Raw genomic sequence first — 15,680 nt, forward strand, 5'->3', positions numbered from 1 at the left:
CCTCAACACTACACACCCACCCTGAGCTCATAGTCACTTCTGCCCATTAACTGCTGCTCTTCCTGACGCTGATTCATGGAAAATGCTTTTAGAATGGGAAGGCGTTATTCTATACAATAGCATATTTTCACCAATGGGATCCAGAAAGGGTAAGTGACTTGCCCAAGGTCACACAGCAAAACTGTAGCAGAGGCAGAATGTAACCTCAGTCTGCAGTCTCCTGTTCTAGTTCTAGGCTGTCAAGGGCTGGGATTCTCCAGGTTTGCAAGGCTGGAATCCCCAGACTCCTCTTCCCTCTCACTTTCTGGCCATATTTAATTAGCCGTCGAGTCCAGGAGCATCTTCCTTCCGAGTATCTTCTGTATTTACGCAGACCTTCCTCAATGCAAGGATGCCATGTCAGTGCAGGCCGACCTCATCTCTCACTTGAATTCCTGCAGGAGAAGTTCATTGTCAAGGCTCTCTCCTGCTTTTTTACATAACGCCTTCCTAAAGGCATATTTGAAAGTTTCGAAAGTCACCCAATAGATTTATAAGTTTAAGTGGTGTTTGGTCCCAGAAAGAAAAATGCGTTCTAAAATTTAAAATAATATTGTATCATTTAGGTGCAATGTTTGACTATATATGTTCTAGGATTTTTAATTTTTTTGTTCAATAGTTTGACTTACAGAAAAATGCAAAAATAACACAGTGAATTCCTATCTACCTTCACTCATATTTCCCCAAATGTTAGTATCCTTCATATTTGCTTTATCATTTTCTGTTTTTATACATTTTTATTATTTGTTTATGAACCATTTTCAGAGTAAAATGTGGACATGGTGGTCCTTTACCTCTAGATATATTAGTTTTCATTTCCTGAAAAGAAGGACATTCTCTTACATTACCACAGAAACATTATCCAAATAAGGAAATTAGCTGGCATTAATACAGTACAATTAAATAGTCTACAGATCTTATTCAAATTTTGCCACTTATCACTCTAATGTCCTTTATAGCCAAAAAAAAAAAATGTTCTCATCCAGGATCCAAACAAAGATAGTTCATTGCATTTCATTGTCATGTTGTTTAGTCTTTTTTGATCTGGAATAGGTCCTCATTTTTTCTTCATCTTTGACTGACCTTGACATTTTTGAAGAGAGGGCATTTATTTTGTAGGATGTCCCTCAACTTATGTTTGTCTAATACAGCCTCATGACTCTTATTAGTTTCTTTAATTTGTATGAGTTTCTTTAATTTTTAAATGAGTTAATATTTTATAAATTGCTTAAAGCAGTGCCTAGCACATAGTCAGCTCTAAATGAATATTTGTTAAATACATTCCGATCGTTTCCTTCACGGCTGAATAAACCGTTGAACAATTGAAGAACCATGAGTACTTGAGATGGACCATCTGCCACTTTGGGGATGCCTAAATATTTCTTTTTGTTCAATTGCTTCCCCTTTCTGAAACCTGTGTTTCTTGTGGTTAATATCAACATTTACATTTTCCCGTTTTCAGCAGTCAGTACAACATAACATATCAGTATAAAGTAATAAAAAGAAAGCAAAATAAACCATTAGATTGTTACATGGATCCTGGCATATGGATGAAGATGCCAAGGCTGCCCAAGCTGCAAGGGTTGGTCACTGGGCAGCGCCACCTTATTCCTGGTGCTCAAGAATCCAGAAGTGGTGTCTGAAACGTGGTTAGGAATGTGCAGTCGGATGGACTAAAAATATGAGTTGCCCAAATATCTTAGGAATAAAAGTTGAAGATTTTCCGCAAATGGCAACAGGGTTGGTATGGGGTTCAATGAGATAATTTAATGTTCATCACGGAGCAGGCTTTCACTAAATATTTTTTGTTTGTTGAATTTCCTATTACTCCTTTCTAGCACAAACCGTGTGGGTCAGCAGCCTGGACTCCTCACGCCCTCCTGCGAATGTGACGCATCGTGTCCCTGCTTCTGGGCTTTTGTCCCCCTGGCACCATCTGGATGGTCCCTCCCCTCCACCTGCTCTCCTGCCCTGGTGTTCTTACAGCCCAGAGTAGCCCCACCTCGCCCGGATCCTTCTCTCTCCCACATCTGCTTCTTCCTTCTCAGCCCCCTGCAGCATTTCCACTCTGCATCACTCAGCCTGGGACTAAACAGAAGATGGATTTTGTTCTGAATTAGTTCTCTTTCTCAAGCCCTACTCCCCTAGACAGACTGGGAAGTCTAATTATACTAACTGGAGGTAGATTTAAATTTTAAAAAGTTGAATTTCCTTGACAATTTTAATTTCAAGATACTGTATTTAAAGATGGAGCATGAATCAAGTTGTTTTTTCCTCATTTCCTTAAACATGGGCCCCATAATAAGAGCTAACATTTATTGAAAGATTACTTCTGACTACTTGCCAATTACTTTGTTAGGTAATTGACATGCGTTATTTCATTTAATCCCCATAGGAACTCTATGAGTTGGCTGCTGGCTACCGTAAATATTCCCATTTTATGGAGGAGGAAGCTGAGGCTCAGAGGGGTTAAGCAACTTGTCCAGGGCCACATAGTGATTGAGTAGTAGAGTTAGAGTTTGATTCTAATCATCCTGACTTCAGAACCTGTGCCAGTAGCCACTATGTTATCTATCTCCATCATCATCGAAAATATGAAAGAGCATTTCTGATGGAAACAGAGGAAAATGGTAGATGTATTTAGAATAAACTAACATTTGTTGATTACCTATTGGGTGCTAGACACTGTTAGACCATTTGATATATTTATCTCAGATAATCTTCAGCACAACCCTGGAAGGGAAGCAGTACTATCATCTCTATTTCACGAATGAGGAAATCGAGGAACAGAGAGTTCAAGTGACTTACTCAAGGATACACAGCTCAGAGGTGATAGATGTTTCTAGTACATTGAGCTAAGTTCAGTAACACAAAGACCCAATTCTTTCTCCTTGTCTTGCAACGATACCTCTACTGTCAAATCGACTTTAACTCCACAGTGCAATTATTCTTGCACTGAATCCCCCTTGCCTCATGGTGCCTTTTAGCTTCAGTTTTCCCTAGAAGATGCTCCCAGGAGAGGCTTCTGGGAAAGTCAGTGGATGAAGCAGGAGGATGAGTGTTCCAGCCCTACCCTCTCTTCCATCTGGCCCTTCCCAATGGAAGTCCGTGGTTAAGACGGCTCACCAGGGCTCGCTGCAGTCTTCCCGGAAACTAATGCCCTGCTGAGAGGTGATAGAGAGCTCTGTGGCCTGCCTGGCTGAGGTATTGGAGAAAGATCCATCACCCCTGAGTGATCAGTGACCCACAGGTACGGTGCGTGGAACCTAATGACCAGTCACTCAATTACGGGCTCAGTGACATGTTTATAAGTGTGAACTTTCGAGTGCTATTAGGGAGCAGACAGATGAACTATAGCTGTGCCTGCAGGGCAGAGCTCACCCAGCCCAAACGCCTCTGTGGACCCATTACCCAGTAATTAGGGGGATTTTTAAGTAGGAAGCAAGGAATTAAATTATTGCCCAGACTATTGCTTCGCTTGTCACAGTGGAAAGTGCTGCTTTGGGGAAAGAAGGAAAGAAGGAAGGATGGAGGAAAAACAGGAAGGGGGAGAGGGAGCAAGAGAGAAAGGGAGTGGAGGAGAATGGAGGGTCTGGAAAATCGAGGTTTGAGATGAGAGCTCCGTTCATTTTTTCATTTGATGACCAACAGGTTACAGGAAGTTGCCAAGGATGGCCAATGAGAGATGCGGACAGGTCCGGAGTCTGGACCTACAGCTGTAGTTCTGCTGAGATACTGCACCCACAGCATCTCCGTGGGCCATGGTAGCTCACAGGAAAGAGGAAGATAATAATACAAGAATAGTTACCAGTGATTAATTGTGTACTAGGAGCGAGGAGCTTTGCTCAGCATAGTGAGTGCATCGGCTCAGCTGATCCTCTCCACCATGGATGAGATGGCTACCACAGTGGTCCCCACCTATCAGATGAGGACGCTGGAGCACCTCTATGTAACTAAGTGACGGAGCTAGGTGACCTACTGAATGCCAAGACCCGGACTCTTTCTCCCCACGCAGCTCTGTGAGGTCTTCACGATCCTGGATGGCATCAGACCCGCCTCTTCTGCAGAGTCAGAGGATGCTCTGGACTGATGCTGCTGGCTCCAGATGCCCCTGCTCCAGCTTGCGTCTCAATTCCACCCCTTACTTCCTCTCTGGAGCAAAATTGGCCACTGCTGTGTGTGTATGTTTAACTTTAACTCTTATTATGAAAAATATTAAGCAGAAATCAGGTAGACAGGATTGATAACAGTCCTCCATACTCTCTTCTCCCAGCTTAAAAAAAAATTAACTGGTGACCAATCCTGTTTTTCCGTATCCTCCACACACTTCTTCTCTTCCCCCCTGTATTATTTTGAAGCAAACCCAAAATATCATCATTTCATCTCTAAATGTTTCAGTATGCACTTCTATAATACAGAGATTTTTTAAAAACAAGCAAAATACTTTGATCATATCCCAAAATATTAATAATAATTGTTATCCAATCTGTTCAAGTTTCCCAATTTTATTTTATTATTTAAAAAATAATTTCTTTGTTTGGATGAGGATGCAAATACAGTCTATCTATTGCAGTGGGTTCATAGGCATTTTAAGTCTCTTTTAATCTACTTTTTTCCCTGGACATTTACTTCTTGAAGAAACTGCCTTGTTTGTCTTAAAGAATTCCCCGAATTCTGCATTTTGCTGATTGCATTTTAGCGGTGTGTTTGAACGTATTCCTTCACCCCTGGTATTTCCTGTAAATTTCTAGTTCTAGCTGGAGTTTTGATCAGATTCAGGTTTAGTTTTTGGCAAGAATACTTCATACTTCATGGTGCCTGTCGTTTACTGCTATCAGGAAGTCTGGTTGACATCCTTCTGCTGGTGGCAACCACTGATGGTCATTTTGATCCCATTATTCCGGTTTCATTCGTTCCCTGAGTTGCTTTTTAAAGAAAAGCTTTTCTCATCAACTATTTGTCATCCTGAGAAATAGTTTATACAGGAAAGACAAGGTAATGTGCAATTCTTTCCCTTTATTTTCTGTTTTTCAAAATAATGAATTGGTTCCTCAGTATTTGACGTAGGACATCAATAAGCTTATTTTGTTATTACTATCAGTTCATCAGTTATTACTATCATTAATCCATTTACTCATGGATTTTGAAGTATTTGATGGGTTTCAATCCGTCACAGTTGTCTCTTATTGTGATCCAGATTCTTCTGTGTGTGGCCAGCAGGAGACTCTTTAAGTTGGTCCCTGAGACCTTTTGACGTCACCACGTGGTTTTCCATAGCTTGCCCACTGGTTTGACGATGTTCCAGACTCATTGTGTATGTTTTCTCTTCCAAACCTAGACTCAACCCTTGTTTCTTTCAGTAAGAATGACATTTAGATACCACAATTTGGGATTTGGGGTGCTCGTTGCTACTGAGTTCATCTTTGTTTCTATGGCTTTTCAGTGGATACCAATAGGACAAACATATTTTGTTTAAAAGAGAAAATGCATCTTGAGTTTATAGTGAAACTTCAATTAAGAAACGGCATTGTTTTTACTTACCTTCTTTGATCTTACACATATATTTCCTGTTTCTCCTGTTGAATAATACTCCAATTCCCAAAGGAACTACATTTGTTTTATGCCACCCTCCCCACTCACCTGTCTCAGAGTAACAATACCAACGTGACCACCAACGATGATCACCGAAAACAGCTTCGTTTTTTTTTCTTAAGTTCATTTCGTCAGGGTATAATCCAGGGGGATGAATAGTCAGATGACTGGATCTTCAAATCACCTGACATAGTTCTATCCATGTGATTGGACCATTAGCTCAATAGGTAGATTTATTCACTTATTTAATTTTAGTTTGATTTTATAGGGATTGCCTTTTAAAATTGTAATTATAAAAATCACAATTTAACATGTAAATAATACACATTAATCTATAAAATTATTTTATAACTGTGTAAAATGTGTACACGGTTCCTGGTCAAAGCCACAAAACAGCATTTGTGCACTGACCCCCTGCAGTATTAAGCTCCAGTTACCCGCCGTGGAAACTTACTTGAAAACACGCTTATTGCGTGTGCTTTCCCTCCCTCATCTCACTTCCTCATAGCCTGAATAGTTTTCTGGGATTACCTCTCAAATAAATGACTTGTACTCAAATCTGTCTCTTGGTCTGCTTGTGGGGTTAACCCAAATCAAGGCACACACTTATCTCCACCCTACTTTTCATGTTAAATATATCCCGAAGATTGACGTTTCCGTTTTTCTGGTGATCACTCCATGCCTGCTGCTCCTGAGGCTCCTCTGGGGCCAGTGTCTAGTGGACAGGCGCTAGAGGAGCTGGTCGGGCAGCCACATCGGAGCCCCCACCGGAGGCCAGACTGGGCACCCTGTAGCAGTTTTGCGTCACAACAGACGTCAGTTTCTTGAGAGGTGGGGCAGTGGCTAAGAGACTTGATTTTTGTGCCAGGTGGCCTCAGTTTGAATCCTGGCTCTGGTGGCTCTAGCTGTGTGACCTGGGCAAGTCACTTCCTGTCTCTGAGCCTTGGTTGCCTCATTTGTTCAATGAGCATAGTGATGGCACTTGCCCTAGGAGGTATGTTGATGTGAGGTACAAGAAATAGGGTGTCTGTCACATGTACACTTTCTGTGGACGTGAGCTCTTATCATCATCATTTTAAAACAAAGACTGCCCTAGTTCCTTTCTTCTTGAGCACACGCCATCTCTTTTCCGGACTTAGAGTCCTTGGTTCTTTTTGGAAGTCCTCGCAGGATGTGGGTCCCAGACTATCTTCATCCTGGGTTATTGTAACCACTCCAGGCTGTAAATTTCTCTCTTTAGCGGTGGCCTCAAGAAATAGAAATGGTCCTCCCCATGTGACACATCTACCAGAGAACTCAGGTTGAATTGCCACTGATAAAATTCTCTCATTAGGAATTTCCATGAAACGCTCCCATTTTGAATTTCCCTGCATGTGCTCTGCCCACAAGACGTGTCCTTTACCCAAGCGGATGGGGGGCCTTCCATCTGCTTTACGCCCTGCGCTGGCCCTTTCTCATGACCCCTGTCCGCCTTCCCAATGGCACAGAACTATCCTGGGATCCCAATGAGAGCTCCTACTGTTACAGAATCCTACGTATTTTCGCAGAATTGACCATTTTAGGGTGGGAAGAATGTTCGCACCTTTTAGTCTGAGAAGAAAGTCTGTCCTGAGGACAGGTAATGAAAGGAAAGTGTGGCGTGACTCCCCACGAAGCCGGCAAACCAGGGAGGCAGTGACGGTGAGGGAAGAAAAAGAAGAATGTTTGCAAATATAAAAAGGTGGAATGGCGTTTCCTTGTCTTGCCGCAGTCTCTCCTGCAGGCATTTTGCAAGTGGTATCCTTAGTGGGCTCTGCAGCCGTCCTTGGACCAGAGCTCCTAGGAAGGAGCAGTTGCCTCAAGTACAAAGTGGTCTTATGTCAGGGCTTCCATAGGTCCCGAATCCCAGGCAACACTCCCACATGCTGAGGGTGGAAGCGGTGATCCACTCGCTGAATGTTAGCTAGAGTTTTAGCTAAAGTGGCTTCTCAGAGGCGGAGCAGGAGGCCTGAGAAACCATCCCAGGAAACAGAGTTTTGTGATATGAAACAAATGCACAGACATTCCTGGTAGTTTTGGAAGGAGAGTCCAGTTCTTACGGGATGGCAGTGACTAGGCAGGGCAAGGCCCTTGGACACATGTTTTATAAGATCTAAAGATTCTTTGGATGGCGGGACACAGCACACCAACCCTTGGATAGATGAAAGGCAGCACTTTTGTTCCTTATGGCTCCAAATGAGAGGAGAAGAGAAGGCTGCCATGCGGGGACACACAGATAGTTGCACCTGGAGACAGGATCACAGTAAGCTGGAGCTGTAGGAGACGACTTATGTATGGCAAATGGAGTGGATTTTGAAGGCTTCCTGGGGATTGGCTAATTTGAATAATTACATGGGCTCCTGGGCTTAGGGCCTGTCCCTAGCCAGTCGTTTGGTACCAGGCCCTGGAGAGTGGAATCCCAATAAGGGAGGTGGTTGGTACAGAGGCTTAGCAAACTACTCATGAAGGGGAATAGAGTTTTTAGCTACGACTTGAAAACTGGGTCAAGACAGCACTTGTGAAATATTATATTACAGCGCGTCAGTTGTGTTCAGGTCAGATCCTCAGACTCTGGAGAAATTTAAGTTAAAGTTGGGCTAAAACCCAGTTATAAGTCTCAGACCAAATGTTAGGAATTAGAACAGAGAAAGCAAATATGTGGCATGCATGCCATTACCATCCTTTCCCTTGACCATAGGAGACACTGCTAATCAAGCATGATTTAGATCCTCGCTGAGCCCGGACTCAACTTGGAATCCTTCTCAACTACCACCCTGGCAAGCAACAAGTTAGCATGTAATTTGAAACCTTCATTGGAAGAGAGAACTTGTTTAGGGGCTTGTGGGTGTCTGGGACTCCTGTAATTCAAAATCTATGGGTAGCATATGTAATTCCAGCGGCCACCTGTTGGTGGGCTAAGAGTCCTTCTTCTTATCAGAATTGCTCAGAGACTAAGAGAGGCCCCAGGGGAGGGAGTTGCATGGAGCTGGAGAAAGAAGAGTCTAAAAGTTTTACAAGTACAGTACCTAATCAAAAGAAATGTACCTTTAGTGGTAGAAGTGTGGACTAATAGACCAGAGGAGGAGACCTCTTCAGAAGCCAATGTTCTCGCCAGATAGACAGGCCAAGACCCATCCACGAGGCATGATGGCAGAATCCTAGACGAGACGTGGGCTCTTGGCCCAGAAGAAGAGGCGTGTTCCTTTCACACTCTGCTGTGGCGTTTAGACCAGCATCTCAAGGTGGGGCCAGGGACCTTTGATCTTACTGGAAAACACAGCTGCCCAGCGTCAGCTTTTCCCAAAGCTTTGCTACATCTGTATCCTTTCCTGAAGTATTTTATTAATCATTTCATCCATATTTCTTTTCACCTCAGACTTCAGATTTTGATTTCCTCTGGTATTTATAGCAACACCCGTGGTTTCTCAAAGTGCAAAAGGCATGTTTTAGGATGAAGATATTTTCCTAGAGGCTGGCTTGCTGTCTGAGATTCACCAACAGGCAGTTGACTCAGGAGAAATGGAGCCAAAGAGAAGCCAAACCTTGTTTTCTGGATTTGTTCTTCTTTTCAGGGAGAGGGAACTCACTGATCTATTTGAATTTGTGTGTCTTGTCCCTGAGTCATCCAGACTCAGTCAGTAAATATTTATTGAACCCCTACTATGAGCCAGACTGTGTACTAGGCACTGGGGATACAATGAAGGAACAAAGCCAGATGTAGTCCTCATCTTCCTAGAGCTCTTTTGGGAGAGAGAGAAAGATTAATTAAATAATCCTATAACAACGTGCAAACTTGCATCTGGTGATCTGAGAGAGAGGTGTATGGTAATAGGAAAGCTTACGATAGGGGATTTGACACAGTGAGGGAGGACATTCAGCAGGGAATGATGACTGAAACTAAAGGAGGATGGGAAGGAGATACTGAAATGAAAAATTATGTGGTAGGAAGGGAGCGCCAGGCAGGGGGCTCAGCCTGTGCAAAGGCTGGGCCATGGGAAGAGAGCCCGAACGTTAGGCAGAAATAAGGAAGTTTGAGTGGTGACGCAGACTGAACGAGGGAGGCGGAATAGGCAATGAAGTGGAAGTGGTGCCCAAGGACCATCAAGGCAGGGCTTTGTAAGCCCACCGGACGTGGATTTACTGAGAAGCTAGTAACCCTTACACTTCAGGCCTCTCACCCCTGGGGCCCTTCCAAGGCTCTGCTTCATGAATGTTGTCAACCCTAATAGTACTTTCACCAGAAAGCTTTTGAAATCCCCTAACATCTCACAGCTCATACATGAGATAAGCTTGGTAGATTACCCAAGTTTGTCAATAATCCTAAAAATTTAGGTGGCATCAATAACGAATCTGTGAAGCTGGAGAAACCAGTTTCCCTCTCCCATGCCAGAGTGAAAATAACTCTGAAAGTCTGAATTCCCTTTCTTCTGTCTCTATAGAAAATGGTATTACAAGCTCATTGTCATATGAAGAGGAGATCAACGAGCATGCAGCCAACAAAAGGTGGGGAGAATTATTATAGAATTGCATGTGTGTGAAAATTAGTAAAAATATTGTTATTTTCCAGCATTTTGTAATGTTAGTGCTGTCACCTTTTAAAAAATGTAGTTTGTTGAGATTTATTTTCTTATTCTAAATATATATTAAGTTTGTGCCTAATTTTGAATGCAGAATTTTGTATTCTTAGCTGATCTTTTAGTCATTGATCACAATCCTCCCCCCAAATGTCAGGGTTGTTTTGAAGGTCTCTCTACCTCTTAAAATCCTCCCCTGGTGTGAGTGGGGGGAATCAGACCCACCCACGGATGGCCTGTCTGTTCTCGGCTCTCAGAGCTGGGTGGCCTCAGTCATTTCGATGCAGAGGGCTGTAGCGAAGAGAGAGGCTGGGACGCAGAGACCCCCCTACCCACCCATCCTTATTACAGGATCTTCCCCATGCCTTTGGCTTTAAGCCAATGACAGAAATTCTGGGTGGTGTCCAGGAGAGAACACTGGTCTGTGTTCTGAATGTAAATCAGACTCAAAGATTCCGTGAAGGATCTGCACGAGGATGGTGATTGACAGAAAGACAGCGGCAGACTGCATTAAAGATGGCAGACCTCCTTAACAGCGAGGAAAAGGCAAGTGTCTCTGTATTGAGACAAGAAACACAAAGCAGGAGATAGTCTGTAAGGTCCTTACAGGGGCACACAACTTTTTTTGGTAGTGGAACATTTTTGAAAATTTGATGCATAAACATATAAATCCCTGTATTAGAGAAATTGTACATATTGGTGAACATGGCCAATGGTCACATCTATAGGTTAATTCTTTAAAAATCAGAAGCATTAATTAGCGTACATCCTGTGCTCTGCTTGTTGCACTATGAAGTGTCTTCTGTAGTCATAGGCTATTGTTGGAATGACAGTTTGTACACATTTCGAGAAAATTAAAAGGTACACATGAATGTCCTCCTTCTGCAACAGTCTCACTGATTTCCATGAGAAAAAAGGTCACCTCAGCGTGCCTGCATGGGTGACCTGAACACGTAGGAGCTGGTGGGTGATTTAAATGATCAATTTTCTTCTCATGATGTTGACTGATGTCTCCACGCATGTGCTTCACTGCTAAAGGCTGCAGTTGCCCATCGTAGCTAACGACGGTAGTTGTGGTGCCTGGTAATATTCATAAGTGATGTAGAGGTTGTAAGCTCTGCTTTGCAAAATAGCAGCCTCACCTCCAACATCCGTTTTAGGGTTACAAGCTTCTACTGTTTTCCTTGCGTCTAGAATAGCCTCGTTTCCAGCAATCCACTCTCTTCATTTTCTTCCATATTTGCAGCTTTTCTTCCATCTTCCTCTTCTTCCTCCTCACATTATTTTGAGCAAACTTGGAGTTTTAGACTGTCCTTGCTTTCCAGGGTAATGTCTTCAGCTGTTTTGGTTATCCCTGCACTTCCTGTGCTGTGATGTGGCTCTGCCCATCCCCCAACGCCATCATCTTCTTCAGTGATAGTTTATAATTCATGCGAAGATTGCATCTGTTTGCCCACTTGTAGCATGGCACATTTTTGGTTACCAAAAATTGTTTACTATTGGTGGGTATGCCTTCACTTTCAGTTCTTTCCCTGTAGCCCACCAGCATGTTGGACAGTGGTGGACTGAGGCATCTCCAGCTGCCACAAACTGTTCTGGGGTGACAACGTCTGTTTCCTTAAATTTTGACTCCTTGAGGGCCAGGGTCAGGTACTCAGTCACTTCTAGTGCCATTCCCTTCACCAAGTTAATCACATTTGGCTTCCTGTGGGCAGAGCAGTGGCCATCCTGGTGACAAGATGGGAAGGGCAGCTGAGACAGGTCCCAGGAAGTCAGAAAATGTCTGGAGAAACTGAGGCTCATAAAGGTTAAGAGGCTTGCTCAAGGTCATCTGTTTAATAACTGGCAAAGAAAAGACTTGAATCCAGATTTGTCTGCTTCTAGACCCTGTAGGCTTAGACAATATACTTGACTGCCTTTCCCAAAGCAATTCCTTTTGTAGACTTTTTGTCTTTCTCATCATTAACAGTCAGAGGAGAGTGAGGGAAAGTTCATAATAAGAAATTACCAGATTTAGAAGTTGGCTTATTGTGATGCCAGGATTTCTTTTCCTAACCCAGCTCTTCCTTGAAGGTGCTAATATTTATGCTGCAGAATGAAGAGTTCTCGTGGATGGATTGTAAAAATGGCCACAATATTATGCAGCTTCTTCCATAAGGAGGTGGAATCTATCTTCCCATCCCATTAATCAGGACTCGCCTTGTGACTTTCTTTGGCCTCTAGAATGCAACAGAAATGACCTCGTTTGAGTTCAGAGTCCAGGCCTGCGCTTTCATGCTCTTGGAATCTACCACTACCATGTGGACTAGCCCGGGTTAGCCTGGTGGATGATGAGAGACATCTCATCCAGCTGTTCCTGTCCCCCAACTGACCACCAGTCAACCCACAGAAGCACAGCCACCTAACTGGCCAGTAGCTGATCACAATGTTTAGGGAATATCAACCAAGATCAGCACAAGAACCACCCAGCTGAGCCCAGAGAACTTGTTGACCCACAGAATTGTTGTTTTAAGCTGAATTTTAGTTAGGAGTGGTTTGTTATATGGAAAAGGGTAACTGACATAGGATATCTATGTAATCTTCAGGTTCTCAGGCCTAGGAGAAAAGGGTGCTGGTCTTTTAGGATGAAGTGTCCCAGAAGCCTTTACAATACGTCCTAGGGATTTGGAAAGACAGAAGGCCAATCTGGGAGGTGGTGGTTTTAGAACATGGTCTCAAAATTCTTTGACACTCCTCCCATTGAAGTGGGAGACTATGTCCCGAAACCTTGAATATGAGGGATGTGATTGCTTGACCAGTAGAATATGGTGGAAGCTACACTGTATCGGTTTCCAAGACAAGCCCTTAAGAAACTGGGTAGTTTTCCCTTCCCGTCTCTTAGAACACTCACTCTTGGAGCCCAGCCACCATGTCCTGAGGAAGCCTAAGTAGCCCAGGGATGGCCCATGTGATGAGAACCATGTGGAGAGGGATGGAAACCCCTGGCTGGCCCTCAGCCTCTGCCGAGCTCACAGCTGGCAGCCTTGTGAGTGAGTCATCTTACAAGTGGATTTTCAAGCCCCAGTCACGCTGCCCCAGTGGGGGCCCCAGTGGAGGAGCAGGGATGGGCCTTCTCTGCAGAGTCCTGCTCAAGTGTAGATTTGTGAACTAAATAAATGATTGTTATTTTCATCCCCTGAGTTTGGGGAAGGGTAACACAGCAGTAGAAACAGGATCCTCTACAGATGTGGTGATGAATGCCGGTGCGTGGGGAACTCCCCTCAGAGATGTGCCCCACTTTCCTGATGATGGTTCAGGCAAATCAGAGGCCTGATGTGTGTACAGGGCCCCGACCTAGTTCCCTCATCCAGGCCCAGTAGAGACAGCTTGACTGGTACTCGAGGTGAGGGGAATGTCTTACTACAGAATCCAAAAGCATCTCCTACCTTGTGAGGCTAGAGCATCAGAAAGGTCCTTGCTGTCCCCCCAGTGCCTCTCACCTCACCACCTCTGCTTCCGCTCCTCCCTCTGCCAAGGATGACCTTCTCCCAGATTTTAACATGATTTCTTCTTCACCTCCTCAGGTCTTTGCTCAGAAACCCTCAGAGATGCCCTCCTGGGCCACCCCCTATGAGACAGAAGCCTCGCTGCCCCCTGGAATCCAGCCCTACTCCCTGCCCTGCTTCAAGTTTCCCATTCCTGTTGTCATCCCACACTACATATGTACTTGTTTATGTGTTTCTACCTGTCTTCACCTGCAAGAATGTAAAGAACCAAAGGGCGAGGGCTTTGTTCTCTTTGCTACTGGACCCCAGGGACTAGAACAATACCTGCCACATGGCAGGCACAGAATAAGTAGCCGTGGAATGGATGAGAAAATGGAAGACAGAGAATGGAGACCCCGATCGATTCTGACTTTGTGGCAGGACTTTTACTTATAGGATTTCATGTAATCTTCACAACTTTGAGAGAAAGGTATTCTTTTCATTTTATAGATGAGGAAACTCTGGACTAAGAGAGGAGTTGATTTGTACAAGGTCAGACAACCAGGAGGTGGCTGAGCCTGGATCCTCATCTAAGTTATCTGAGTCTATACCTTACGATCCTTCTTCAGTGTTGTGGTTCTCTCCTCTTTTTGGCCATGATGTCTCTATGAGGACCTGATGACGGTATTTTCACACATATGCATGCCCCCACATGCACACACACGCGTATACACTCAAACATAGGTGCACACACTCATACACACTCATGCCTACACTCACATACACACTTTCATATGCACGATGGTTATACATAATTCCAGGACTCACAACCCCCGATGCCCAGTGTAAGGGCCCTTTCCCCACACCACAAACAGGAAAGGCACCTTGTTCTTGCAGACGTGCAATTTGTGCCTTTTTTTGATGACGTTGGGTTATTAACTAATTACTGCTCGTGGAGTCCATGGAAATACCAAGTGCTGGTCCAATGCTAAATATGGTTATTAGTGGAGCTTTGACTTTAGAGAGCAGCCGGGAGCCCTGAGATTAAGCAAACAGCAGTTGTGTAGGGGCTGGCAGCCGCTGGGTGCACTGCCGTGCTGGACCATCAAACTCCACCAGTCTCACAGAGCTGCTTCGGCTCGCTGCTTGCTACAGCTGTCCTCAGGGGAGTTTGAGCATTTTCAGAGAAAAGGATTCAGTACTAATTGATTGCTTTTCTGAAGCCCCAGTGTTTCATCTTTCAGTGTCTATTTACCTTCCTTCTGCCCTCTCTCCAACCAACCTCTTTATTCAAAGCAGATAAGTCTACCTCTCTTTAGGGGAAATAAAGGCTCCATCTCAATTTCATTTCTGCTGCCCCCGAATGTTTCCATCACATGCCATCTTTCCCTCCTGACCTCGCATCTCAGGGGAAGTACCCCCGCTCTGGGGCTGGCTTTGTGGGCACGTGACCTATGCGGTCACATCGGGCCCCACACTTAGATTTCTTCCCTTGTTGGTTTGATGCTCTGCTGTCACCATTGTGAAATTCTCAATAATTTTTGAACAAGAGGCTTCCCATTTCCTTTTCTCACTGGGCCCCACAAATTACACAGCCAGTCCTGCCCCCTCCAAGTGAAGGTTTGATGTGAATCTCTTCAGTTGCACCTGTGTATGTTGCCTTCGAAGTGACTCGAAGACTTCACTCCATCAATAATATCTTGTTTTTTCAGTCTTTCTCATTATATTGATGGGCATCTCTCCATCTACAATACATTCATCCAAAAGGACTGAGCAACATTCCTTCCATCAGTGTAATACCCCTCAGTCCTACGTTGGGATTCTTTGCGTTGTAAGGGACAGAAACAGAAACCCAACTCAAACCAAGGGAAGCAATGGGAATTTATTATATTACATAAACAAACTGTGGCAGAGGCAGAGTGGAGCTGGCTGTAGGGAGCCCCGGACTCTGAGGCGTGAGCACTATTTCATCTTCATCTCTGCTCCCGTCCTG

General features: G+C 44.1%; 1 pseudogene; it reads right to left on the reverse strand.

Annotated features, from left to right (window-relative positions):
• Positions 1-10,976: 10,976 nt before the first annotated feature.
• LOC106835092 (ubiquitin-like-conjugating enzyme ATG3 pseudogene) lies at positions 10,977-12,026 on the reverse strand (annotated as a pseudogene).
• Positions 12,027-15,680: the final 3,654 nt, after the last annotated feature.

This window comes from Equus asinus, chromosome 15 (genome assembly GCF_041296235.1).
Source record: "Equus asinus isolate D_3611 breed Donkey chromosome 15, EquAss-T2T_v2, whole genome shotgun sequence".
Lineage (NCBI taxonomy): Eukaryota > Metazoa > Chordata > Mammalia > Perissodactyla > Equidae > Equus > Equus asinus.